This window comes from Protopterus annectens, chromosome 7.part1 (genome assembly GCF_019279795.1).
Source record: "Protopterus annectens isolate FY-2018-M chromosome 7.part1, PAN1.0, whole genome shotgun sequence".
NCBI lineage: Eukaryota > Metazoa > Chordata > Ceratodontiformes > Protopteridae > Protopterus > Protopterus annectens.
Window position 1 is genome coordinate 219479609 of NC_056740.1, and position 27470 is coordinate 219507078.

Sequence of the window (27470 nt, forward strand, 5' to 3'; positions counted from 1 at the left end):
GATAACATGCACCCCTGCTTCACATTTCCTAATATTATACAGGGACAGATCAGTAGGACCTTCAGGATCAGTATGGAAGATACCCAATATGAAACAGAAGTGGTCAAACTCAAGGACTGTTTCCAAGAAAGGGGCTATAAAGAGGGTTTGGTTAATAAGATAGTAGATGGTAGTAAGGGTTTTAGGAAGAACAAGTTTAAACCCTGGCTCAGATGGGCAGAAGGGGAGCAGAGGGATTCCTTTACTGTTAGTCCTACACAGGGTAATCTTACATTAATGTTAACATACAGTAGTAACATCAGAGATGTATGTGACATTATTTATAGAAATTGGAACATCTTGACAAGTGACATCAAACTAAGGAACATAGTGGGCGATAGCCCCAGTTTTAGATACAGGAGGAATAAAAATTTAAAGGACTTACTATGTAGGGAGAAGACAGTGACCAGTAGAAGATTTATCAAGGAGACAATAGGCACTGTACCTTGTGGTCTTTGTAAAGCGTGTTCTTACATGAACAGGGACACATCATATAGACACCCGGTGACTGGTAGAGTTTTTGATCTGAAGGCGAGAGCCACATGCAGGACCACTGATATAGTATATTTGGTGGAATGTGAATGGTGTCCTTGTTTTTATGTAGGAAAGACCAATAACATGCTCAAAGTGAGGGTATTACAGCATCTTTCATCCATTAGGAATCAAGATATACACAATGCCTTATATAGGCATATTGAAGTGAATCCCACACACAGTTTTAAATTTAGGGCAATAGTAAATGCAAGGTTGAACAATAGGGGTGGAGACATCAAACAGATAACGGAGGCAGCTGAATCCAAATGAATTATAGAGTTGATGGCTCATAGACTGAATGATGTAATACCCATGAAGCCCGCCCTCAAGAACAGGCGGGTCTTTTACTGATTGCTCATTGGTTAGTTATTTATTTAAATGTTTTAAATGAACGTGATGTTTTTATCTGAAGAAGGGTTGTCACCCAAAAGCGCTCATCTTTGTATTTCTCTGTGGTTTTAATAAATTGTTGGTGACATAGCAGTGTCCTGCCACGTTTCTTTTGGACTTACATATTGTTTGCTTCGTTGGGCAGGACTTTAGTGTAGCACTGAACATTTGTTTGGAACCGCATTAAATACATAAGGTACGAAAAATATTGTTTATGATGCATTTCTCACTTTTGTATGAGTTTTGTCTTTTTTGTTGCATCCTCTGCTGTCAGACACTGAAATAATATCAGATAAATCAAGCTATTACCAGACACAGTAAGAAGGACATAATGTATATGAGAAAGCGTGCACTTTGTAGTCAGTTTCATTTTATTCACTCAGCAGAAATGGTGATCTATACAAACCAACAGAAATTATTTTCAGTGAGTATTTAATAAAATACATGACAAGACACCATACCAAATTAAGTGCTGTTTGCCAACCTGGCATAACACACAGATAATAGTATGATCACATACAAACTAGCTGAAGAAGTACTTGTACAAAATTGAAAGTGAATTCTCTGTACGTAGAAGTGAATGGCAAGACAAACAGTGTGAGAAACAATGAGTTTTATATGAGCCACTGCGGCAAAAGTTTCTTTAGATGATGTCTTATAAATGGACAGTTTGCAAGATCTGTGTAATAGTTAACTCGTGAGTCATAATTCTGTGATGATATACAAACAGTGCTCAGTATATGTCAACTATTTACACTGTATGAGGTGTTCTTTTATCTAATTAACTAACTATGTCAATGACCCGAATACAAAATAAACTGCATATCATATTGGTTTCACTTATACTTAGAATACACTATTAATTTTTTACTAGTTGGTATGACACAGATAACACATTTCATTGTAAAAATGTTTAAAGGAGAAAGCTTGTTTTCTATGGTTTCTCTGTATGTGCTTGGGTGGATTCAAAGTTTAAACAACATTTCTACAGCACTTCAGCCTAATAATTTAGAGTACTCTTTTATTTATTTATTTATTTATTTATTTATTTATTTTCCACCTCAAGCAAAAAAAAGTCTGTCTCCCAGAGCTCATGGTCTCACTCACAGAAGGCATCATGGCAATTGATATGCTCAGGTTTGTTTTGCACATGTTGTGAATCCTGCAAGTGCAATGTCATAACGAGTGTGAAATGTGAATGCAGCAGTGGAAGCAAATTGCTCTGTACGACAGTTATACAAGTACCACTATTTATGTTTGAATATCAGTAGAATGTGGCTGGCCTACTGATATGGATGGTGGGTATCTAGCCCTAAAATCCAACAACTATGAGATGGCTGACTAGAAGGGCTAGAGAGGAATAAAAAAATGTGGACATCCTGTGGGCCTCGCTGAGACAGATGCCTGGTGTCAAAGCCATGGCCTCAAGCTCAATGCCAAAAAGTGCATTGTCATCCCTCTTGGTAAAAACTCTGCACCCATGAACTACCACATAGGCAGGAGTCTACTTAACACCGAAAGTGTTATAAGAGACCTTGGGACCCAGGTGGACAGTAGTCCCTCCTTTGATAATCACATTGCCACAGTAGTCAGGAAATACTTCTACATGGCACACCTCATCACAAAAGGTTTCTCATCCAAGAAAAAAGAGGTCATTGTTCCCCTCTACTCGTTACTCATTAGACCCATTATAGAGTACAACGCCCCTTTTGGTATGTACCTCACAAGACATCTACAACTGGAAAGGCCGCAGAAATACCTCACAAAGAGGATTACCGGCCTCAAACAGATGCCCTATGCAGACCGTCTCAAAAAACTGCAGCTTTACCCAGTCGCATATCGCCTACTCAGAGGTGATCCCTGCCTAACACACAAAACTATGTCAAACTCAGAGCTTTTGGACATGGTCCACTTAAAGAAATTCCAACCCCTCTGAGCTACACACTCTAGGGACCTAAACCTTGTCACCACAATAAACAGAACATGCTGGAGGGATTGATTCCTGTCCCAGAGACTTCCCATACTCTGGAACAGACTACTTATCTATATCAAACAATGCACCTCATTAGCACTCTTCAAGAAAAATCTTGATGATTGGATGGGAGATAGGAAATTCACCCCAGGGATCACTTCTGTGGTTCTGCTTGACAGGGGCACAGGAAAATAATTTTCTTGGATGGCGAAAGCCAGGGTACCTTTTGGCTAGGCTTATATAGGCCCTAGAGCCAATAGCCTAGTACCTACATATGAACCTATAACATGGTGACAGACAGATCACCTTCCTTAAAGAGTACATCTCACCATTACATCTACCTCTGGGCTGTCCAGAAGAGGCTCAATAGGTTTTAATGATTGCTGCATGCAGGAGCATACATGCTTGTGATTGATTGAACTGACTACGTGCTGTTACCTGAATGGGAAAGGTGACACTGTGGAGGGTTAACAGATAAAAGGTTTGTGCCCACATTGAGATGTTTTAATCAAACAATAAAGAAAAAAGTATGCAAAAAAATCCATTAAAATTATCATGCATTGAAAGTTATTAGTTTCATTCTTAAAAAATGTCAGCTACATCCTCTGATTTTTCTGACAAGAATGTATATCTCTTTTGTTAGACCACTTAAAGACTATAGCTCCATGTTTTGCATCTACTCAAAGGGTAATTTGCTCATTTTTGGAAGATGTACAAAAGAAAATATAAAAAGAGAATTCCATTATGCAAAAATTTGAACTGCATGCATGGAATGAATTTCTTGGGTTTCTAGTCAATCTGCTACGGTTTTATTACAGGAAGGCTGTATTTAACATTTAAAGCTTCAGCTGATGAGGAGATAGATTGATCCTGGGCACTGAGTTACTGGAAAACAGCTGAACTCTATGTGACAATCACCTGACATACAAAATTAAGAAGACCCGAATTATCAAAAGAACTAGATTTGCATATCAATCAGTTATTAGAGATTGGAATAGAGTTTTATTATCCATTAGACATAGTGAATCTCTGAATATGTTTAAAAAATCACTGAATTTATGGTTTGGACCAAATGCTTATTTGCTGACTTCTTGCAGTCTTGTTCTGTTATTGTCTTATGGGTCTGAACATCAGAACAATAAAAATATGAAACTATGCTACAGCTGGTAAAAATAAGAAACTGTGGAGACTTGATACTAAGGGCTGCTTGTTGTTAGTTCTTGAGCTATGATATCTAAAAGTGTAGCATTACTTTGCTTTGTATTTGATTTGTTTTATATCAAGACTCTGGAGAATTAAAGGGACAATGTAAATTGAACTATAATATTATATATTATGCATTATTCAGGTGTATATGTGACCATCTATCAGGGTACAAAACAATACTGATATTGTTATCTGTTAAGTAAATGGAGGACATGGGATCAGAGGTGAAACATCATATTTCCTGAACCATATTGTAAAATAATTCATTTAGGTAGAATATTTCTGAATTATTACAGAGATAAACTGCAGTAAGACTGGTTAAGAAGGTAGTGAAAAAAACAGAGGATTCAAAGATTTGATTTATAGTTTATACAGTTAGTACGCAGAAAAAATACATACATAGAAATATTTCAAGTGTGGGCAGTAATGCTCGTCTAGCCTGCGAATATACGAAAACAGTTGTTCCTATAAGACATGGCCATGCTGTTCTTAAATATATTTAAACTAGTGCTCCTTTTAATGTAATTTGGTAGTCTGTTCCATGCATCGGCTATCCTCACAGCTAGCCAATTAGTACCCTTTTCATTCATATAGAATATTCTACATTGGTTGTCTGATGATTCTCTAGTACTTTTTGATAACCCCAAACATTCCCAGAGGTAGTTGTCTCTAAATGCCCTATATACCTGAATAAGATCTCCTCTTAAATATCTACATGAGGCACTGTACAAGTTCAGATATATTAGTGTTTCATAATAACTTAAATTTTCACATCCATGGATGCCCTTGGTTTACGTCTGCTGTACTCTTTCCAGTTTACTCAGCCTTGCTTTCTGATAAGGTTTCCATATTGTCTTTCCATACTCAAGTTTGAGTCTAATGTAACTAACAAACAATGATGTCATCATTTCAGATTTTCTAGACTTTATAAATCTTTTTATACAACCTAGAAGTCTAAAACTATCATTAAACAATTGGTTGATATGATTAGAAAAACTCAAAACTGGATTTATCCATGTACCAAGTCCTTAAATTAATCTACAGTTTCAATCATTTTGTGCTATATTAAATATTCACCTTTTAATTTATGTAGCCTAAACTCTATGCTTGTTTTTTTATGTATTTATCAGCACAGAGGAAAAGGACAGATCTGACTTAATAACAGAGTACCTTTGTTCTTAAGGTTACTAAACATCAGAAATGCTGGTGATACTCAAAACTTGCAAATAACTAACCCGACATGAATAAGACAGCTAATACAATTCAGATAGAGAAATGGCATTTTATAGCTGATCTGACAATGCATTGCAACATGTTTACAAAGAAGGTGTCATGGAATACTTAGATAGACAGTAGCATTAATATATTAAGGTTTTAAAATGTTTAACAAACCTAAGCTCCATGCAGAAACTATAAAATAAGAAAGAAAAGTAAGATTTCCAAACAGACATTAAAGATACAACCAAAACCATACCCACCAACTTTCTATGCTTCATGCAAAATTTAATACTCAGCTGAGTGAACAGATTTAACACTTTCATCTCAAAAGAAAAGACCTCCTCAGAATCATGCTGCTAAGTATCCAACAACAACCATTTATATAATAAATACATTTAATCACATGACAATACATCACTCCTTTTATTTGTCCATTCAAAATACAGACCCAAAACTATTTCATACTTACTTAAACCTAATAAAATTCATCATTAAATGAATAAATACTTAAGTGTGTTAAAACACAACAAACTTTATCTTAATATTTGAGATAAAAGCACTATATATGTTTGTTAAGATAATTATAAAGGCTGTACTCAGCTTGGGAAGTTTGTCTGTGATTTTTTTAGTTATGGCTTTCAATTTGAACACGATGGTGGTGCTGCAGTAGCGTTGTCACCTCAAAGTAAGACGCTGTTCGGTTCGATTCTCAGCTAGAGCGTCTTCTGCATGGAGACATGCATGAATGGGAGTACCCTCGTTGAAGGTTGTGCATCAGGGCTGGTAACTCGGCACGTAAAAATCAACTACCAATTATTAGCGGACTGGAATTCTGCTGTGGCGACCCCTAACCGGGAAAAGCCGAAAGACACAACAACAACAGAGACATCAGCAGATTCAGTTTATCAATATTAAATACATTCATTCCTTCATTCATTTTTTGCTAAACCATTTAATCTCTTTCAAGATCAAGAGGAGAGCTGGAGCCTCTCCAGTGCTCAGTAAGCACAAGGCAGTGAAACTAATACTAAATAGAATGTCAGTCCACTGCAGGAGGCCCATATATATCTATATCTGTATATATCTATATTTATGTATATCTATATATCTATATGACATTGTGATTTGTAGTGAGAGTAGGGAACAGGTGGAGGAGACCCTGGAGAGGTGGAGATATGTCTAGAGAGAAGAGGAATGAAGGTCAGCAGAGCTAAGACAGAATATATGTGTGTGAATGAGAGGGAGGATAGAGGAATGGTGAGGATGCAGGGAGTAGAGGTGGGGAAGGTGGATAAGTTTAAGTAGTTGGGATCAACAGTTCAGAGTAATGATGAGTGTGGAAGAGAGGAGAAGAAGAGAGTACAGGCAGGATGGAGTGGGTGGAGAAGAGTGTCAGGAGTGATTTGTGACAGACGAGTAACAGTAAGAGTGAAAGGGAAGGTCTACAAGAGGGTAGTGAGGCCAGCTATGTTATATGGGTTGGGGACAGTGGCATTGACAAAAAGGCAGGAGTAAGAGCTTGACGTGGCAGAGTTGAAGATGTTAAGATTTGCACTGGGTGTGACAAGGATGGACAGGATTAGGAATAAGTATATTAGAGGGTCAGCCCAGGTTGGAAGGTCTGGAGACAAAGCCAGAGAGGCAAGATTGCATTGGTTTGGATGTGCTGAGGAGGGATGCAGAGTATATTGGGAAAAGATGCTAAGGATGAAGCTGCCAGGTAACAGGAAAAGAAGGAGGGCTAAGATAAGGTTTATGGATGTGGTAAGAGAGGACATGCAGGTGTTTGGTGTGACAGAGCAAGATGCAGAGGACAGAAAGAAATGGAAACAGTTGATCTGCTGTGGCAACCCCTAATGGGAGCAGCCGAAAGAAGAAGATATATAGATATAGATACTGATGTAGATATAGAAATAGATATAGATATCCCTCACATCTACAGGCAGTTTGGAGGATTTCCAATTTACCACAGGCTTTGGGATTTAAGAGGAAACTGAAACACCCAGTAAAAGCCATGTAGACACAATGAGGGAGAGCAGACTCTACAAAGAAGGCATCCCAGCCAAGAATCAAACTGGAAAACCAGTACTATGCTACTGCAGCAGTATGTTGTTTGGTATTAAAAATTAATGCAATAAAATAAAAATGTTAATAAATAAAACAAAAACTAAAAACATCCCCCCTCCAATCTTGATTAAAAATAATGTCCAGGAAAGATAAAACTATGTCTCAAAGTTGCCTAGTGATTCAAAAAGGTTAACTGAGTCCAGAACACTCAGGTGAAACATGCAAGAAGTTATCATCTTGAGTTTTCCCATCTGATTTTCAGAACAGTTGTATCTCTCATGCTGACCTTATGAATATAGACAGAACATAGGACATGAGAAGATCTTTCAGCTAAACAGGATGGATAGAGCCCAGAACAAAAAAAAAAAAAGAATCTTGTATATAGACTTTGTAGTGGCTAGTGATCAGTTAAACTCCCCATGAAATGTCAAGGCCAAGACCTTGCAGTCAGTAACTGTGCCATGGAACTTTGCAACAGCTGCAACTATATCAGTTCCCCATCTACAAACCTAAGGTAGAGGGTGCAGTAATAGTCTACACAAGAAGATATCAGTGCATGAATTACTGTCACAGTTCTACTTCTCAAACATTACATGAACAGCTAATATACTGCCTTGCACTTTCTTTATGGTCCCACTTCTGATACCACGCATTTTCTGAATGCCAGATGCTCTATATATCTTGATTTTTCTTTGCACATTCATATACCTAAGTGTGACTCATGAATTATTTCAAGTACTTGCCATCTTAATTAAATTGTTACTATTATTTTGTCAATCTTGAACATTAGTCTATTGGCACAACGTATCTGTTCTTTAAAAAAAAAATAACACTGACTTAATTTCTGTACTGATGACTTTTTCTCAGGCTAGCATTTAACTGAGCATTGTTCAGTAACATAATTTCTAAGTCAGTATAACTGCACCTCAGAATTGTTTTTACTTCTTTTGTAATTGGTGGCTATGGACGTTTCTTGTTCTTCTCTTAGCAACTCTTAATACTTTAATATAAATATGCTCTGCTGTGCTCACCACATCTGCTATTTTAGTTCCTTGCCTGCCCTGTATTTCAGTTGTAGATCATACAGCTACTAAAAATAAGTAATACTCTTTACAATCCCTAGCATACCTTATTAAAAGACTTTTTGAATATATCTTACAAGTGTTAATGGTCTGTTTCCACCTAAAATTCTTTAACATAGATATAAGAATCAAACTTCTCACATGCATACACTGTTGCTATCAGTTCCTTTGTATCTGGGTGTATCTTCTCCATGCATCTGTTAATGATTTTGACTCATAAGCTTTTAAAGGTATAGTTATCTCACACATAACAGATGCAAGCTTTGTAAGATACTAAATAATTTTGAGAAACATATGTAATGCCTGCCTTTATTTGCCATTTTATGTATCAGGTTCAGTCCCTTTGATGTTAAAACATGACCCATCATAACTCTCAACCTCTTAGCACAGGAAATCTGGATGAAGTCAAAAATAATGGGGGACAAAGGCCCAAAAATTCAAACAAATTTTAAATATTGCTCTGATAATCTTAGAAATCTGCTAGAATAAAAGGTTTTGTGTTACCATGAATTTTCTGAAGGATATGAAATCTAAACCTCAAATAGCTAATATTTTTGGTGAATTCATTCCTCGCTGATTTGCCAAAAAAACTTACATTTTATGAGAAACAGACCAAAAAATATGAAACAAAAATCTAGGCAGTCTGTGAAAAGCTGGACAGTTAAGAAGAATGTGACCTATGTATTTTAGACTGGTCACTATTATTTCATATTTGCTCTTAGTTAACTGTCTTAATCTATTCAGCAACTGTATCAATTACTCATGTCATGCTTTACTTCTATCTGACCCCCCCACACACACAAACACACGCACAAATAGATCATCAGTTTTGTTTACATCAGCCTTCACATCTTTAAATGCATATGCAACAGCTCTTTGGAATTCCTCTGTTCTGAATAAACACAAAACATATGCTTAAAGTATCTGCACCTTCCAAATGCTATATTAAATATATACAATTTGGAGCTTCCTTCGTCTGCCTTACAGGTTCATAGGTGTGTACTAGGCTAACAACCACAAGAGTCTTTTTAAGCTTAGCCATGCATCCCAGATCTCTGACAAGTTCTGGTACACTAGATAATGTAAGCAGGGGCTTGAGAGATGATATTTTTACAACAAGGTGCCTGGGAGATGAACCATTATAGAATGCCCATGTCCATTTGAGACAAAGATACTAAACCAGGGATGAATTTCCTGTTCCCCATCCAGTTGTCCAAGTTATACTATAATTGGGTTAGGGAGGAATTCTGATTCACATAGATGGGGAGCCTGTTCCAGAGAAGGGGCAGTCTCTGGGATACCCACCTGTCTCTCCAGCTTGTACTATTTATATCACAGGCATTGTTTAGGCCTTTAATTCTGGTGCTGTTTCTTCTGCAGATATGCAGGAGGCCCATCCAGATGTGGTCATAACAAAGGGGGCACTGTGCTTAATGATAGGTCTGATGTATGCCAAACACAGTGGAACAATGAACTCCTTGGACCTAGATACCATACCTTTGTTTCTAAGTTACGCAGCATAGAATGATTTTCTCACAGCTGTATACATTTGATGGTCAAGGACTAGATTACTGTCTATGTCTGTCTCAAGGTCCATGACTACTGGGTCAACTCTTAGGGGTGTGTTGTCAATATAATAGTTACCAGGGGTGGATGACTTCCTGAAGGATACTATTATGCATTTCTTGACATTTGGTTCTAGTCCATGGCTCTGACACCAGTTATTTGTCTGTGTCAGCCCTTCCTGAAGAAAATTTGTGTTGGTGGGGGATTCAATGACTGCTCCTAATTTGCAATCATCTCACATTTTGTGAGATAGCTGCCAGAAACCATGGTACTCGGCATCTAGTACTGAGATTTGGCATTCTTCAGAACACAGCTTCAACTGTAAGTGATAGATAATGTTCCCTTTTAGTCAATACATTTATATTTTTCAGATAAATAAAATGTAAATATTAGCTTGCCTCATACCAATAACAATATTATTCACCCATTCATCTGTCTCTAATTAATTATTAATGACATCTAAGTTTAACATTTACTTCAATGCTTGAGAGCAACCAATACCTTGCTATAGGACTGTCTTACTGGTATTGCATTTTTATGTGATATTATTCTGGCAAATTTAAGCTTCTAAAAAAATAGCATACAGATATAGGATATCATGACTCTGCACTGGGTATAAAATTTCTCTGATTCTATATACAGATTTTTTTGGTTTTATGCTATGAATTTGTTGTACCATTCTGAAATGTTCACAAGTCAAATGAATCAATATATTAGGGGAATGCACTGCTTTAACAGCTATGATTTGAAAAAGAATAGTGTACTTTTTATTATTATATTTTCATGTCAGCACTTTTGACCTAATGGTGTAACTGGGTGGCCTGAATATGTGAAGACTGTACACAAAACACTCTGTTCAGGACACTTGCATCTCAGTACTTTAAAGTTGCCTAGCTACACAATATTAATTCTGCATTCTGTCCATTAATTCTCAGCATTACGTACCAGCAATCTGCTCAGTTCAGTTACAGAAGATTAATGTATAGTGAAAGGTGGACAGTCATTGATGAGGTTCAAAGAAGCTAAATGACTATGGGCCTAATGTCATGTTTTTTTTTTTTTGCAGTCATAAAAAAGCCTAACATATAAGGTAACAATCTTGTTTATCACTAAAATGGAGGATAGAGAAAGGCATTGCATTATGACCTGAATGAAGTAGCTGTTTGACATGCCTGGGTAGGTTCATAGACAGTAATTTGGCATAGGGTACAGGAGGTCATTGATGATCCTACTGCCATTTTCCAGTGTTCCAAGAGCATTGTCTGGTTAAATGATTTGCAAAGGGTAATACAGCAAGCAAATTGAGGCTAAGCAATCAAACCATGAACTGCAGGAAGCACCTTTGTTACCATCTTATAGTCTTAATCCTTTGCAATAACTGCCAGACATTAAAGCAGATTGAGGGTGGTGGAGTCAGACTCTGGCTTGCTGGACAGTCTGTATCTAGTAGAACATAGTCTTAAATCTCTGGATCATAAATAATGACCTCCTCCTAAACCGTGTGGAGTCACTATTACTTGAAGTGTTTTTTTAAATGACACAGTAAATAGCCTTAGTACATTAAAGGGAATCATGGAGGCTGTGGCATTCTTCGTCATGCCACAGGCATTGCGATTTAACATTTGCCACTCATCCCCTGCTTACAAAGCTACACTTAATCTGCTGCTGTGCTGCACAAGTAAACACACCATTTATGTCACTGTGTATCTATAGCAGGATACACATGAAGTGTGTGCACAGCTTACTTAATAAATCACTCAGTCAAGTACTCCTAACAAACAAATCTCTGGATGGCCACCAGGTACTCTGCCTATCACAGTAAGGCCTACACTACACAGCTAAGTAATGCAGTAATTTATTCAAATTGCATTACAGTGGAATGGCTGATGGTGATTTTTTTTCCATGTATCAAAAGTCTCCTCAAAACTACGAAGCATTGCCATTACCGATGGAAACTATAAAGTTGTTAAAAATTATAACAATAATCAATTAAATATCATTTTAATTACTGTTTCTAGATCTTATTTGGTGAGGGGGGGCAATGCCAAAATGGACATCAGCTTGTTGTTGGTTTCTGTCCTTCTAACTCCTACTCCCTTCTAGAGCAAACTGCTTAACTTTTGAACTGGGGTTACCAATCTGGGACCATGGTTGGTGGAAAACTATCTATCTATCTTTGATTGCAAAAGAGGAATGAAAGCATTAGAACACAGTACAAACTGCTCCTAGCAATGAGGATTTTCTGATGATGTATGATTCCTAAGATAGGCGGGCATTTGATGACATAAGCAGATACACATGTACATTTGTGCACATGAGTGTTGACTATTTGGTGCACCTCTTATAACACAAACACACACCCATACACACACAAGTTTGACACTAGTACTGCTCTTCAGCCTCTGCTAGAGAACAGCATAGTGTTGGAAAAGCAACCCATACCCTTCTCTTAAATAGATGACTTTACCACTGATCACACAAACCCACCTCCAGCTAGCAATCTGTCTATGTCATGATAGTAACTGATTCCAGGTCACCAGCTTCACAGGGGGTACCCTGTCCCTGTGCCTGTGGACTGGCTACTGTGTGCCATTCTTAAGACATTACCAGATAATAATATAGAAAGAGGAGACGTAACTCATTAAATATAAAAAATAGGCTCTTACATTTTTATTGCAGCAAATTAACATTGCCAAATGTGGACAACTTTGCATAAGGCAAAGTAGAAAAAAATAGTCACATTATAAAAGCTTTCAGACACCCAACTTCAAAAGTGCAAGTTAGTAGTTTTACAAAAAGGAAAGAAATAGTGTACAAGATGACAACTTGAAATGGGCAAGGGAAGTTTGAAGAGGTAAAAGCAATAAAGTCTGTGATTAAGGGAATAAAGAACATGCCTTTACTTAAAAGTTAATACTACACTGTTTCTTGGTCATTTGTTGCATATGAAAAATGTATATTCATACCTGTGGTTTGTACAAATGCAATAGTTAATGTATAATTAATAACTTTAAGTATGAATAGTTAATTTAGGTCTAGAACACCTCAAGCATCCATAAGAATTTAATAAGCACCCATTTTTTCTGTATAACCATCATCTAAAACCCTGTTGCTTGGTATTTGTTTATACAGTTTGTAACAAATGAAGTTTAAAGACATGTATCATTAATATTCTGATTATACTGAATAAAAATCTTCCATCATGCTTTCTTTCTTTCTTTCTTGGTTTGTGTTCTGCAAGATTTTTTCTGTGTATAGAATACATTACCATAATTACAAATAGCTTCTCAAAAAAGCATGCCTAGTATTAAGTTAGCTTTTATATTCACAATGTCTGAAACCATCAGAAATGAAAGGCTCTGACACATGCTTCAGTCATCAGAAGTGAATGCCTTTCTTTACTTAGCTGTTTCCTTTGTCTCTCTCACTGTAGTATTCTTCACCCGATGGTACACAGTAAAAGACAATCATTTACATCCATACTTGTTACTTGTTGTTTTGGCAGGATATGCTACTTTTGTTTTACAGTATATCAGTATGACTGATTTTTAAAAAATTAGTTATTTTGTGAGTGCTCAAGTATTTACTTTCATGTGTTTGAGTCAGCTGAGTTTTATGTTACTAATAGGTCATAATGATAATTCATAAACTGTCGTAAATTTATAATGAAAAATGTTAGTCTTAGACTTTTTCCACAAATGTTCTCTGTGCTCCCTTAACATTACTTTGGCACCAGCTTAGGTCAGTGTTCTTGTTGATTTAATACGTAAAGCATTTTTAGTAATGCACACGTAACTCTGACCTTATCGTAGGTCAATGGCCTCTGTAAAATATCTATTACCTTAGTTTCGCTACTTTTAGAATACTACAGAGTTTAACTCTCTCCACTCTGAATGGCACAGAAAAGCTCATGCTGACGTTCAGGATAACATAATGACTGTATTAGTAAGTACATGCCATTTGCACTACACCATTTACCAGAACTAACCTCTGTGAGACTTATTTCATAAAAATATTGTATGCTATGTCACTGTCACTGCTGTTTATGAGCAAATGATTTGTAAAGCTATGGTTTATGAAAAGAAACTGCAGTTCAGTGCATTTGAATATTTATATAGGACAGCTTTGTTAAAATGATAAATGAATAATTTTTAGCAGAGCAAAAAATCGGGTTTATATTATAACAGAGAATGCTTAAAATAGCGAATGCTGTATAACTGACCCAAAAATGTCAAAACGGCAAAATGCCCAACACAAGGAACACCGATTTTTTTTTTCCCAGGGAAAAAGATTGCTGCTCCATTTAAAAAAACAAAAAAAAAAAACAAACCCAAAATAAAGTGGGGGGCTTTGCCCCACCACCCCCCTATGCCCACTTAAATATACCAACTCCAAGATCACACCATAGTGGAGGAAATGTTAAAGTCCCGAAAACAGCCCAGTGATTTTTTTCCCTGGAAAAAAATTGCTGTTCTGTGCTTTCTGGATTTTGTTATTTCGAACAAAAAGGTTCGATTAAACAGCACTCTCAATTTTAAGCATTCATGATTTAACAGGGAACCCAAAAATCAGATAGTGTCATAACCATATTATCTGAAAAGTCACCTTGGATATCAAAAAGAAGTGAAAGCTAACAGTGACAGATATGTAGTTGTGTCTTTCGGCTTTTCCCGGTTAGGGGTCGCCACATCGGAACTCCGGTCCGCTAATGATTGGCAGTAGATTTTTACATGCTGAGTTGCTAGCCCTGACGCACAACCTTCAATGAAGGTATGCCCATTCACGCATGTCTCCAGACAGAAGACGCTCTAGCTTATGTAGTATCATATGAAAGTTTGGGAAGTCCCATACAGAAATCATTACACAGAAAGTGAGCAGTACTCAACTGTTAAACAAAGCAATACTGAACTGCAAGACATTAGTTTTACTTGAAGTCATGCATGGCATAGAGAAGAGCTTTATAGGTCAAACATACACACATACATAATGAGCTTTTTTTTCTAAAAGTCTAATCAGTGCACTAAACCTGCAAGAGTGACAACCACAATTCAAAAGTTACCCTGAGTTAGAGGTGCCAATATATATATATATATATATATATATATATATATATATATGGGATTGGTACTAATCCCCGAAGGAACTTTTCACCGAAGCGCAAACAGCCGGGCATACTTCAGCGAAAGTGCTTTTTACCGAAAAAGCACTTTCGCAGAAGTATGCCTGCAGCTAGAGGGAGTTGTGTGGGAATGACTGTTGCAGAGATCGTACTACGGTGTGGATAAGGGAATATTACCTTTTCCTCACTGTAGTGCGATCTCGGAGTGAGAATATTAAAGTAGGGGGGTGCAGGGGGCACAGTCCCCCACATGAGGGTTGCAGGGGGGGCTTGCCCCCTGCATAAAAGTAGATTTATTGTTTTTTTTTTTTTGTTTGTTTTTTTTTTTAACACACTTTAATGAAAGCGCTTTTTTGGTGAAAGCTCTTTCGATAAAGTGTGTTCGGTGATTTTGTATTCGGACTATTGAACTTTCATTCAGTAGTCCTAGATCCATATAAATATATATATATATATATATATATATATATATATATATATATATATATATATATTTTTTTTTTTATATATTTATTCCAGGCACTGATACCTCCCTTCAAGCTATCTATCACATCATACATGATTAATGTAGTAAAAGTAAAATGGTCCCCACCATGGATAGTGCTGTGACCCAACTGAATTTTTCAAACAAGAATGATAGAAGACATATCTAAGATCCAAAAAGTTACTGGATTTCCATTGCAGAGCCTATGTAACTTTCCTTCTTTCTTTCTTCATTTAGTTAACTGGTTCTTTTACTGGGCAATAGCCATTTTCCAACGAGGCCCAGGGAGAAAAGTTTCCAGAACTTGTATTTCATTTCATACATTGTTTAACAGTTAATATTAAACATTCTGTTGTCACTTGTAGGCATAATTTTAGTTGCTGCAGCTTTCTAAACAAGATCATCTTGGCAGACTGCAGCTGTCTGCATGAAAACCATAGGTACAAGATTCCTAGATGCAAGAATTAAGTTTTATTACAGGAAAATATACACTAAGTGTGCAACTGCTATTTCTCATCATATTTCCTCTTCTCCTTGGTTCAATGATCTCAGAGTTAGTATATATAGGTAGGAAGCATGTGGGGTGCAGCCCACCATATCTGCAGGTGCCTGGGGCTCACACTCTACAAAAATACTTTTAAGATGTAACAGTGCATTGTATGCTTCACAGTTATTTTGTAAGGATGGCACTTCATGTTTCAAAGTTTGGGGACTCATAATATCAAGTCTTCAATTTTTCAGTAGGTTACTATTACTACGACCCTATCACAGAGTAACAGTAATGTGTAGAATTCAGCTATATACATAACATGTCATAACAATTACTGTCAATCTCAGGTCATAGCAATGCAATGATTAAATCAAGTATGTAACGACTATACAGTAATCTGAATTTAACATCCCGTTAATAGCTAAGGCTTGCTTAGTGGCAAGCCATTGAATTGATTAACATTGTATTACACCAACAAAAACAGAAGTGTGCAAAGTAAATTACTGGCATTCTACTTTAGCATGCATAAAATAAGACTGACCATGACTATGGCTTAGGTCATTCCACATGTACACTTCTAATATGATCTAAAGACTTGTCTGATTCAATCACTGAATTTGCTTTTCAAATCTAGAGAGTGAGGCTTATGTACAGAATGGCATCAAAGAATGGCTGCAGAATGATTATGGCCTAAGTTAACTTAACTCAAAAGTTATGACATTTTTCACTTTGTAGATTGCAAATTTTTCTCATGATGCATGCACTGAATTTCTCCATCAAGAAATGCTGAAATATCAGCAGGGTTGTTTCAATAACACCTAAGTTCCTGACTCTTAATTCAGAAAAAAAAAATGTCTTGCATGGCCTCTACTTCAGTGGTCAAATATAGTTATCAGACACCAGCCACAAGTCAAGAAGATTGAATTTATTTCTGGTTAAGCGCTTTCTTTCCTTGGTAGGGAGTTCTTCAGAACAATTAATACAAGAAAAAAACAGCCCTTAAATACCCTTAGTACAAATTAATGATGTCATACAATGAATTGATCAAATGCAGGCAAGGGAGAATTTATACGAATAATAGAATTCTAGGCATGCCTTATCTGCATCTGTGATATGAAGCGCTAGATTCAAATATTCTACATTTATGGGAAAGAATCTGCATACACGGAGATCAAACTACATTTTTAAGTCCTAATTTCTTAATACCCTCTCCAACAGTTAGAGTCCAGCAAGATAGACATAGCTAATCTTTCTTTCTTAGGACCAGGTTAAGTATGCACACATATATGGACAGATGTGACAACTTCTTACAATGGAGAAATGAGATGCAAAAAACACCTAATAGCTAATGATGAACATAGACAAAAAAAAAAAAAAAACATATACAAAGCAAAAAGCAGTACATGGCAAGAAGTTACTTAACTAATATTGTGTGACGCTTACCTCACTACCAGAGCACACCTGTACTTCACTGCCACATGCTTTATTTCACCGTGCACTACCTAACATTCTTTTCAGTTATAAATCCTCTGAGTAGTTTTATGAGATGATAAGGATATGTGAAGCATTTAACAAACTTCAAGACACCTGTAACTGGAAAGTCTCAATGATATAAAAGTAAAACTTCAACACAATGTTTCTAACAGAACCTTAGAAGGAAGATTTGCATAATGAAGTAATCATTTTTATAGAGTAAGTGCACTTTGACCATGTTCCAGCAGTATTATCAAATGAGCACATAGGCAGAAAAAAAGCAAATAAAATAAATTTACCTTCAATGTGAAGGGAAGGTTTAAGTAAATGCTTTCCTCTTTAAGCAAAACTCAGTTGAGAACTTTTACAGCGTTGTCATGAGGCTTCCACAGTGACCGTGAGCTCAGGGTTATACTGTCCCTTTGTACTTTCCTGGAACTAGATTTAAAGACAATGCAGTGAATGCTGCCCTTGTCTGAATATTTGAACAGTGTAATACCATGTAGAAAGTATTCTTTCCAAAGTTCATGGAGGTGGAGTTTGATACTCCATGAGACACTCTCATTACGGAATAACATCATAAGTGATGTAGAAGTAAATAACAAGACAACAAAATGGCAATATTTTTCTAATCTTTTGATTAGTAATTCCAATCATTTGCTTTACTTGTGCAACTCTTCAGACAAGTTCTACTGAGATTTTATGCATATGCTTTATTTACAGATGAAGTATACAAAGTCACAGGGAACACTTGTGCTACTCAGAATGAGGCATATGAAATCAAAATGAATATTTTGTGTTACTCAGAATAACTTTAAGCTTGGCAAAACTGGGTGACATCTGGTAAGATACAGAATGTGGAATGCCTTATTTTGTTACCTTGGAGCCTTTAAAATCCTTTCTACCTCTACAAAGGGTGGATGACATGATGTATTTTCTAAGGGAATAGGGAAAAGCTAATTTACTATGCCCACTGCAACATGGCATTAGTATAGCTGTAAGAAGAATACACTGGCATATGTCACTGTAAATGTGATTTTTGCAGCAAACTTTAGGAATAACCAGACCAAAATGCAGCTCAAGCAGGTAACCAAGCTGAAACCCAACAAATGAAATATCAGCAACAATACAAGAACAGCTCAGGCAACTCCTAAAAGTCTTTTAATAAAAGAAAATAATAATAATAATAATAATAATAATAATAACAATAAAATAGTGCAAGCTTTCACACCATAAGTGTTTCATCAGGCATAATGAATCACTATAATAAAACAAACAATATAAAGTTTATCCTCACAGTCACATGTCACAAATAAAGCAATGAAATTAATGTTTAATCTGCATACATTTTAATACTGGTTTAATTAACACAGCATAGGTTCATGGGTTCATAGATGTGTACTAGGCTAATGGCCCTGGAGCCTTTACAAGCCTAGCCCATAGAAGTGCCCTAGCATTGTGCCACCCGTCATTAGTTCCCAGTGCCTCTATCAAGTAGAGCCACTGGAGTGATCCCAAGGGTGAAATTTCTATTTCCCATCCACTCATCAAGATTTCTCTTGAAGAGGGCCAGTGAGGTGCTCTGCTTGACATGTATGGGAAGTCTATTCCAGAGCATGGGCAGTCTGTGGGTTATGAACCTGTCCCTCCAGCATGTTCTGTTGATTGTGGTAATGAGGTTGAGGTATCTGGAGTGTGTGGTGCGGAGGGATTGGGATTTCTTTAGATGTAGCATTTCTAACAGAGCTGGGTCAGACATGGCTTTGTAAGTCAAGCAGAGATCGCCTTTTAGTAGACGATATGAGACAGAGTATAGCTGGAGTTTTTTGAGTCTGTCCATGTACGACATGTTTAAGGCCTAGGATCCTCTTCGTGAGGTACTTTTGTGGCCTTTCCCACTGTTGCATGTATCTACTGGGGTACATGTCAAATGGGGCATTATACTCGATGATTGACCTAATGAGGGAAGAGTAGAGAGAGAAGATGACCTCTTTCTTGCTGGATGCAAAACCCTTGATTATGAGATGTGCCACATACAAGGACTTTCTGACCACAGTGGCAATGTGGTGGTCGAAGGAGAAGTTGTTGTCAACCTGTGTCCCCAGATCTCTTATAACGCCTTCAGTGTTCAGTGGGCTCCCATCAATGTGATAATTAGTGGGAACTGAGTTTTTCCCAAAGGGGATGATGGCATTAAGCTTAAGGCCATGGTTTGGACACCAGTCATTGGTCTCAGTGAGGCCTTTCTGTAGGATGTCTACATCACTTGGGGAGTTAATAATGGCTCCCAGCTTGCAGTTGTCTGAGAACTTGGCCAGCCAGAGTCCCTCCATGTTGGCCTGGACTTCTGAGAATTAGATGCCAAACAGGAGAGGACCCAGGACCGATCCCTGTGGGACTCCACTCGTGACTGGTTGGCAGTCTGATTTGAAGTCCGCTACTTTCACACTGTGGGTTCTGTCTGTGAGCCAGTTTGCAACCCACTTAGTGATATAGGCGTTGATGCCTAGTTTGGTGAGTTTATCAATAATTCCTGAGTGGGGAATGGAATCAAAGGCCTTGGCCAGATTGAGGTAGGCTGTATGAACTGCCATGCACTCATCCACAGCTCTGGTGACTGACTCAAAGAAGTCAACCAGGTTGAGCAGGCATGATCTACCTTTCACAAAATCAAATTGCGTTGGATCTAGAGTCTGGGATTCCCAATATCCTTGTTAATTAAGTCCATGATGATGCGCTCCATAGTCTTACATATCAGAATCGTCAGGCTAACGGGGCGATACTTCCCAGGGTCTGTAGTCGCTCCCCCTTTATGGAGATGAATGACTGTAGCAGTGCGCCATTTGGTGGGGACAAAGCCTGAGGTGAAGCTGTGATTGAACAGGGCACAAAGATGTGGTGCCATTTCAAATTGTAGTTCATGTAGAACACATCCAGGGATATTGTTGGGTCCGATGGATGCTGTATTCTTGGCCTTGGACAATGCAGCTTTAAGCTGTGCTGCAGTAGTGCTAGGTGCCTGGCATTCCTCCGGTATTGTGATTGGTCCTTTACAGGAGGAGAGAGGAGTAAAGTTGGCACTGAATCTGTTGAACAGTATGTTGGCAATATTCTTGGCCTTAGACAATGCAGCTTTAAGCTGTGCTGCAGTAGTGCTGGGTGCCTGGCATTCCTCCAGTATTGTGATTGGTCCTTTACAGGGGGAGAGAGGGGTAAAACTGGCACTGAATCTGTTGGCCAGTATGTTGGCAATATCTGTTGGCTCAGTACAGGCAGTACCATTGTGCAGTAACTCAGAGCAAACCTGGGTATTGCCATGGAGATTTTTGATAAAACTTTAGAAGGCTTTGTGGTTGTTTTTAGTGTCTGCTGCAATTCAATCATAGCTGGCTTTAGAGGTTTTGATGAGGGATCTCAACTTTTTGTTGAGACTAATAAGGGAGTTTTTCCAGTCTTGGGATTTCACCTTTTTCTGAAACAGTTTGTTCTTTCTGTTGTAGAGTTTATTAATGGCAGGGGACCACCAGATTGGATTCCTTTGTTTGGAGGAGAGCATCTTGCTTCTGTTGGGTATGGCTAGTTCCATGCATTTGTGTACATGTTTGTACAGTGCATTGGTGTATGATTCGGCAGGTATGCACCTATTTTCCATTGACATGGGTGCTGTGAAGTTAGCCACCTCTGATTTTAGGAACACAAAGTCAGCTTTGGAGAAGTTTTTCATGGTGGTTACCTTTGCGGGGGGGGATGTGTATTTCCATGGTGATTAGTTTCTGGTTGGACCTAACCAGGGAGGAATTGACTATTGGTGTAGAGCAACAGTTATCCATGTTAGTAATAATCAGGTCAAGGATGTTGCTTCCTCTAGTGGGGGTAAGAATGAGCTGGTCCAAGGCATTGGAACTGATGAATTCTAGGAAGCATTGGGCCAGTGAATTAGTGCATGAGTAGTTTTCCCAGTTATGGATGGCTAGTTGAAGTCACCTAGTATGAGAGTGTTGGGTTGGACCCTAATAGATTCCAGGGTGCTTAGGAATATGGAGTGAGAGTCTTGGCACATGGTTGGGGACCTATAGCAGGCTACAACCTGACTCGCCAACTTACCCAATGTTAGTTGTACCTGAAGTATCTCAGATGAGTTATGCTGGGCTACTAGTCTGGAGGTATGCATATCCTTTATGAATATTGAGACACCACCACCTTTGGAGCTTTGGTCCATGTTCTGGGGACAAAAGGTGTGCAATGAGCTATAGCCTGGTAGCGCAGGGGTGCTTTCTGCTGCTTTAAACCTGGTCTCTGTTACAGCATAGATGTCAATGTTCTCCATTTTGAGGACTGCTTCAAGCAAGTGCATCTTCAGATTTAGACTTCTAGCATTAAGCAGCATGACCCTCAGATTGCATTTATTTATATTTGTTATGGTGGTAATTTGGTCTTTGGAACATCACCTAAAAAAGGCACTATAGGGACAGCAAGAGACTTAGCCAGTATCCGGAAACCCAGAGGTGACGGATGCTGGCCATCTCTGGCAAAGCATCAAGGTCTGTCAATCATGTCATCCCAAGCAGACAGATACTGGATCCCTTTAGAATGACACCAGAAACTTAGCCAATTGTTGAAGCCAATAATTTTCTGCTTCTACTGCAGTATCATTCTGGGCGATGGTAGGATGCTGCTCAGGGTTAGGGTCATATCTGCCTGGGCCACATAATCCAAGAGCTCCTCCATATCTCTTTTCACATAGTCCAGGGAGATGCGTCTCAGGTCATTCACACCCATATGGACAGTGACAGAGACATACTTGTAGTTGTTGTGGAGTGACCTGAGTGCGTGTGTTATATGTCGGATTCTGGCACCTGATAGACAGCTGACTGTTACCTTCTCCTTATTTAACCTAGTGAGTGGGACATCAGTGTGCCTCACTATTGAGTCACCTATGTTTAGTGTATTGGGCAAGCTGTTTTGCCTTAGGGGCTTAGGTTGAGGGGCACACTGTGCAGGTGAGCTATGTGCCATGTGGTTTGTGCTGTGTTCTGGTGGTCAAGTGCGTTTCTGCCTTGGAGGACTCTGTTGTTTGGGTAGATTTCTACTGAGAACCTCCGGGAAGGTGGGTGTGTGGTTTGTGGTTTTATGTGAGAGCTGTGATAGTGGGTGTTGTGGAGGGCTATGTGTTGCATGTGGTGTGGTGCAGGTGTTGACCTTCTTCTCTTGACCAGCTATTCCGGTCTTGGCTTGAGAGTGTATGGCTTCCAGTTTGGATATATAAGCATCATTCGGATCCAGGTAAATCTCTGCCCTAAATCTAGAAATCCACTTGCATTCTTCATTTTTAGTCTGGGTCTTAATGTCACTATCTCTAGCATTATGTTGCATCACCTGTAAAACAGCAACTTTCAAAATATGTTCATCACCTTCTTTCATAATGTGTTTACATAACACATTTGAATCCTTCTTTCTTCTATCATCTGATAAATGCTAACAAATTTGTTCCTTGAATTTTCTATTGTTTTGCCTATATAAAAGGGAGGATAAACTTCACACAGACCAATATAAACCACATTCATGCTATCGCAGTCAAGAAAAACAGAAATGAGAAATTCTGTCCCCGATAATGCATGTTTAAAACTATTTTTTTTCTTATAAATATGGTTACAAAAAATAAATTTATAACAGGGGCATGTACTTTTTTTTGGATTAGGTCTGATAGCCATTATATTTCAATACTCCTTGTAACAACACATCATCTGTTTCAAATATTTTTGTTTTTCAAAATGAAAATAAGGTCACTCTGGAATCTTATTGTTTATTGCTTGAACACTAGGCAATATGTGTCAGTGCATTCCTATTACATGCTGTATTCTGCCAGTCATCTGGTTACAGATTAAAATATATCTAATCTGAACATCACTTTCTGTATCCTGTGACTGTCATAAACATTATCAGAAAAAATTAACAATCTCCTTCCTCCCATTTCCATCCCCCTTGCATAATTTATCTCTTGGGAATGGTAAAATCTATGTAAAAATCACTTCCCATATTGTCTAACTGTTTGAATGGAAACACTTTATCTTGTTTGTTTTATTATTTTGATTCATTATACCTGATGAAGCACTTACGGTGTGACAGCTTGAAAACTTTAGGAATAATGCAGTCTGCATTAGAGTCAAGGTTTGGAACCACATATGACTCATGCACCACGTTTATAATTTATAAGGAAGTTAGTATATATTTTTAAGAGAAGATATAAATACCCGGAATGTCCCATCACATACATTTTATTTTAAAATCTGTGAGGACCATACTTGCTATATTACATTCAAACTAAGGGCATAACATGCCTCGGACAATACTGCCTAAGATCAGTACTGTTTCTGTGATCAGTGCCTAGCCCAACATCTATGACTCTACAAGTAGCTTCAGAGCTAAAGAGATGGATTTAAGGCAGCTCTGACATACTTATATTGTTATATAGTTTATTTGCTTACTTATTTCATTTTAACCAGATTGTTCCTAAGAGCCATTGTTTTTTTTTTCTGTAGAGACCTAATCAAACATGCTTTTAATTAAATTTATATTAGAAATACACTTCATTCATTCTAACCTAAGCACATAGGAACAATATTATGCAAATAATCACAGGGACCCTAAAAGGCCTAGCAATGTACATCTTTAAGGAAGCACCCTTTAAAGTTCTTACCATACTTTATTAGTACTTAATAAAGCCCATCACCTTAAATCAAGCAGGGCTATACTTGATAACCCTGGTCTAAATTTGTCTCTATCCATCCAATCATCAAGGGAAGCCTTAAAGGCAGACAAAGAAGAACTTTGCTTGACACACAGTGGCGACTTATTCCATACTTTAGGAATACGTTGAGTTGGGAACCTATCCCATAAGTGAGTATTGTTTATTTGCTTGTGTAGATTTAAGTCCCTACTACAGGTATTTGTAGAACCATTGACTTTGCAAAGAAATAGGAGGTCAAGTAAGACTTGGACATTCATTTCTCGAAATGTGAGACTGATGAGTACAAGAAGAGTTGTGTTAATCTGTTGGGTTAGTTGGAGGATTTAAGGCCTTTCATTTGATTTGTTTATTTATTTTTTAGTTAAAAAAACATTGTGCCTTCAGAGGAGTGATATGCTTGCATTTGTACATAATAAGGGAGGCAATGAATTTGATGATGTGTCTAGTAAGGGAAAAGTACAGTTGTAAGAAGACATCTTCAGTGCTTGAAGATGTTCCCCTGGAAAATAACTAGGCCAGATAAATGAATTTCCTGGCTATGATGGAAAAACATGATGATCAAATAACAGAAAGCTGCCCATGTAAGTAACCAGGTCTCGTATTTATTTATTTATTTTATTTATTAGGAACTATTATTAGGGGTGGGGTCAAGTTTAGAAGTTTACATTATGTTTGTCTAATTTTCAATATTACCAGTTTGGGAGACAGTGTCAAAAACTTTTTTCAGGTCAAGATAAACAGCATGCACAGAGTGACCACTGTCCACAACCTCTATAACATTTTCAAAGTTCCTCTATGATATGTTTCATGGCTTTGCGTATGAGGCAGGTAAGGCAGATGGGTCTGTAATTACCTAGGTCTACAGATTGCCATTCTTATGTAGATGAATCACAGTGGCTTTTCTACTAGAATCAGGGACAAACCCTGTGGAGAGGCTGAAACTGAACAGCTTAAGTAGAGCTTTGTATAGTGCATACTTGGCACTGGTGAGAATGCAGCATGGTATATTACCTGGTCTATAAACATTATTATCACTCTTTGTCAGGGATTTTAAAACTTATTCAGATGTGATTTTAGGGAAAACTAACTTTTCTGGCATAGTGGATGCAATACTGCAGGAAGTTGAGGTAAAGTTAGCACTACATTTGTCTGCTAATTTATTAGCTATATCCTTGGGTCATTCCAGAGGATCCAGTATTTGTCAGCCTAGGACAACAGGATCATCAGGCCATGCTGCTTTGCCAGAGGTGGTCTGCACCTTTCGCAGCTAGGCTTTCAAATACTGGCAAAGGCATTAGACACCTCCATAGTACCTTTTTAGGCAGTGTCAAACCAACAGACCTACCAATGTACCAACTTCTTCTAATGCCAAGCTGAAGGCACTACTACTCTAGAAATCTTAACAAGAAACTTCACTGCCTGGAAGCTTGCTTTGCCCTGGTGAATGCTGATGTCTGTGCAGTTACAGAGACGAGGTTCAAGGTTGTAGAAAGCACCCCGGCATTGCAAGGTTACAATGCCTATCACACATTCAGACCCCCCTCTGAAAAGGAAAAAAATGAAAGGAGGAGGTGTTTTCATTTACATAAAAAAAAATCACACCACAAGACTGGTCAAGCAAGATAACTCGTTTGAGCTATTCCATGTTCAGCTGACCATAGGCAAAATCCTCTACCATATCATCGTAGCTACAAGTCCCCAACCATAAACTAAGAAAAACACTCCACATACTTGAAATTAGTAGAATCGCTTACCATTCAGACCAACATGCTACCCATGGGCAATTTTAACTACCCCTCCATAAACTAGGAAACATAAGTGAAAACTAACATGCAGGATCAAAAATTCCTGGAGATTGTCAATGCAAATGCTCTGGAACAGATGGTCTGCAGTCTCAATAAGGGCTCAAATATCCTTGACATACTACCCACAAATACAGGGCAGCATTGCACCCCCCCCCCCCCCAGGTAATGTCCTTATTGGTAAGCTCGGATCATAAATTGGTCTTTTTGAAATAAATGTAATGGCAGAACCCCCATCAATCCCTAAAACCCTAAACAATTTTTCCAAGACAAATTACTTCTATTAAGTGATAGCATAGGTAATTTCAAAGCTCCCGCTAACCCCCAAAACATGAAAGCCTATGCAGAAGTGTACATGAATGACCTGTATAACCACTTAAACAACTGCATAGAAATGGCAGTACCTGACTGAACTAAACCCAGGTCTAGCTGGAAAAACAAGTAACCCTGGTGGACCCCTGGCATAAATAGATTATACAACAGAAGGAAGAAATTCCTGTCTAGATGCAAGTGGGAGGATGCACAAAGGAGAAAAAAATCCCTCATTAGTCTCAACAGGCAAATCAGTGAACTAGTTAAGTCCTCAAAAGCTTAATACAAGACTAAAATAGCCTCCCAAGCAAAGGATAACCACAAAGCATTTTTTAGATAATGTCCGAAATCTTAAGGGAAACAATGAACAATGTGTTGAGTTAGTGGTAGATGGCACTACCTACTCTCAACCAGAAGAAATAGCAAATCTGCTGATCAATAAGCTGAGCTCAGATCTCACTCACTCATCACCTTCAGTCACTCCCCATGAAATAACCTCTACTATTCTTTTGCCTGTTATCAAAAAAGAACAGGTCATCACTGTGCTCTCTACAGCTAGAAACATGGCATCAATGGGCCCTGACAAAATCCCAGGCTGCCTATTAAGTAGCTTGAAACACAACCTAGTGGACCCACTCAGATCTCTGTTTAACCACAGTCTCCAAACAGGCTTTGTCCCAGTAGACTAGAGGACAGCAACAGTCATCCCTTTGCACAGAGAGACCGACAATGTACCCAGAAAACTACTGACCCATAAGTCTGACTAGTCTCATATGCAAGTAAATATCCAGATTTTTGCCTCACATTTGTGGTCTGTTCCTCATAAAATTTCTGATTTTCTGGCAAATTATTGCAGATTGAATTCACTAAATAATGACATACATTTGAGTTTTAGACTTCATATCCTCCAGAGAATTCATACTAAAACAAATCCTGCTATTCTAGCATCTTTCTAACTTTTTATTTAA

At 37.9% G+C, this 27470-nt stretch overlaps 1 protein-coding gene across 2 annotated transcripts in view; it reads right to left on the minus strand.

Moving 5' to 3' along the window:
- Window positions 1-18104, minus strand: part of SLC51B (solute carrier family 51 subunit beta) — a 186040-nt gene extending 167936 nt beyond the window's left edge. For both annotated transcript variants that reach the window (XM_044078667.1, XM_044078666.1), the window contains exon 1: window positions 17940-18104. The gene's annotated coding sequence lies outside the window, so the exon portion shown is untranslated. The remainder of the gene's footprint in view (window positions 1-17939) is intronic.
- Window positions 18105-27470: the final 9366 nt, after the last annotated feature.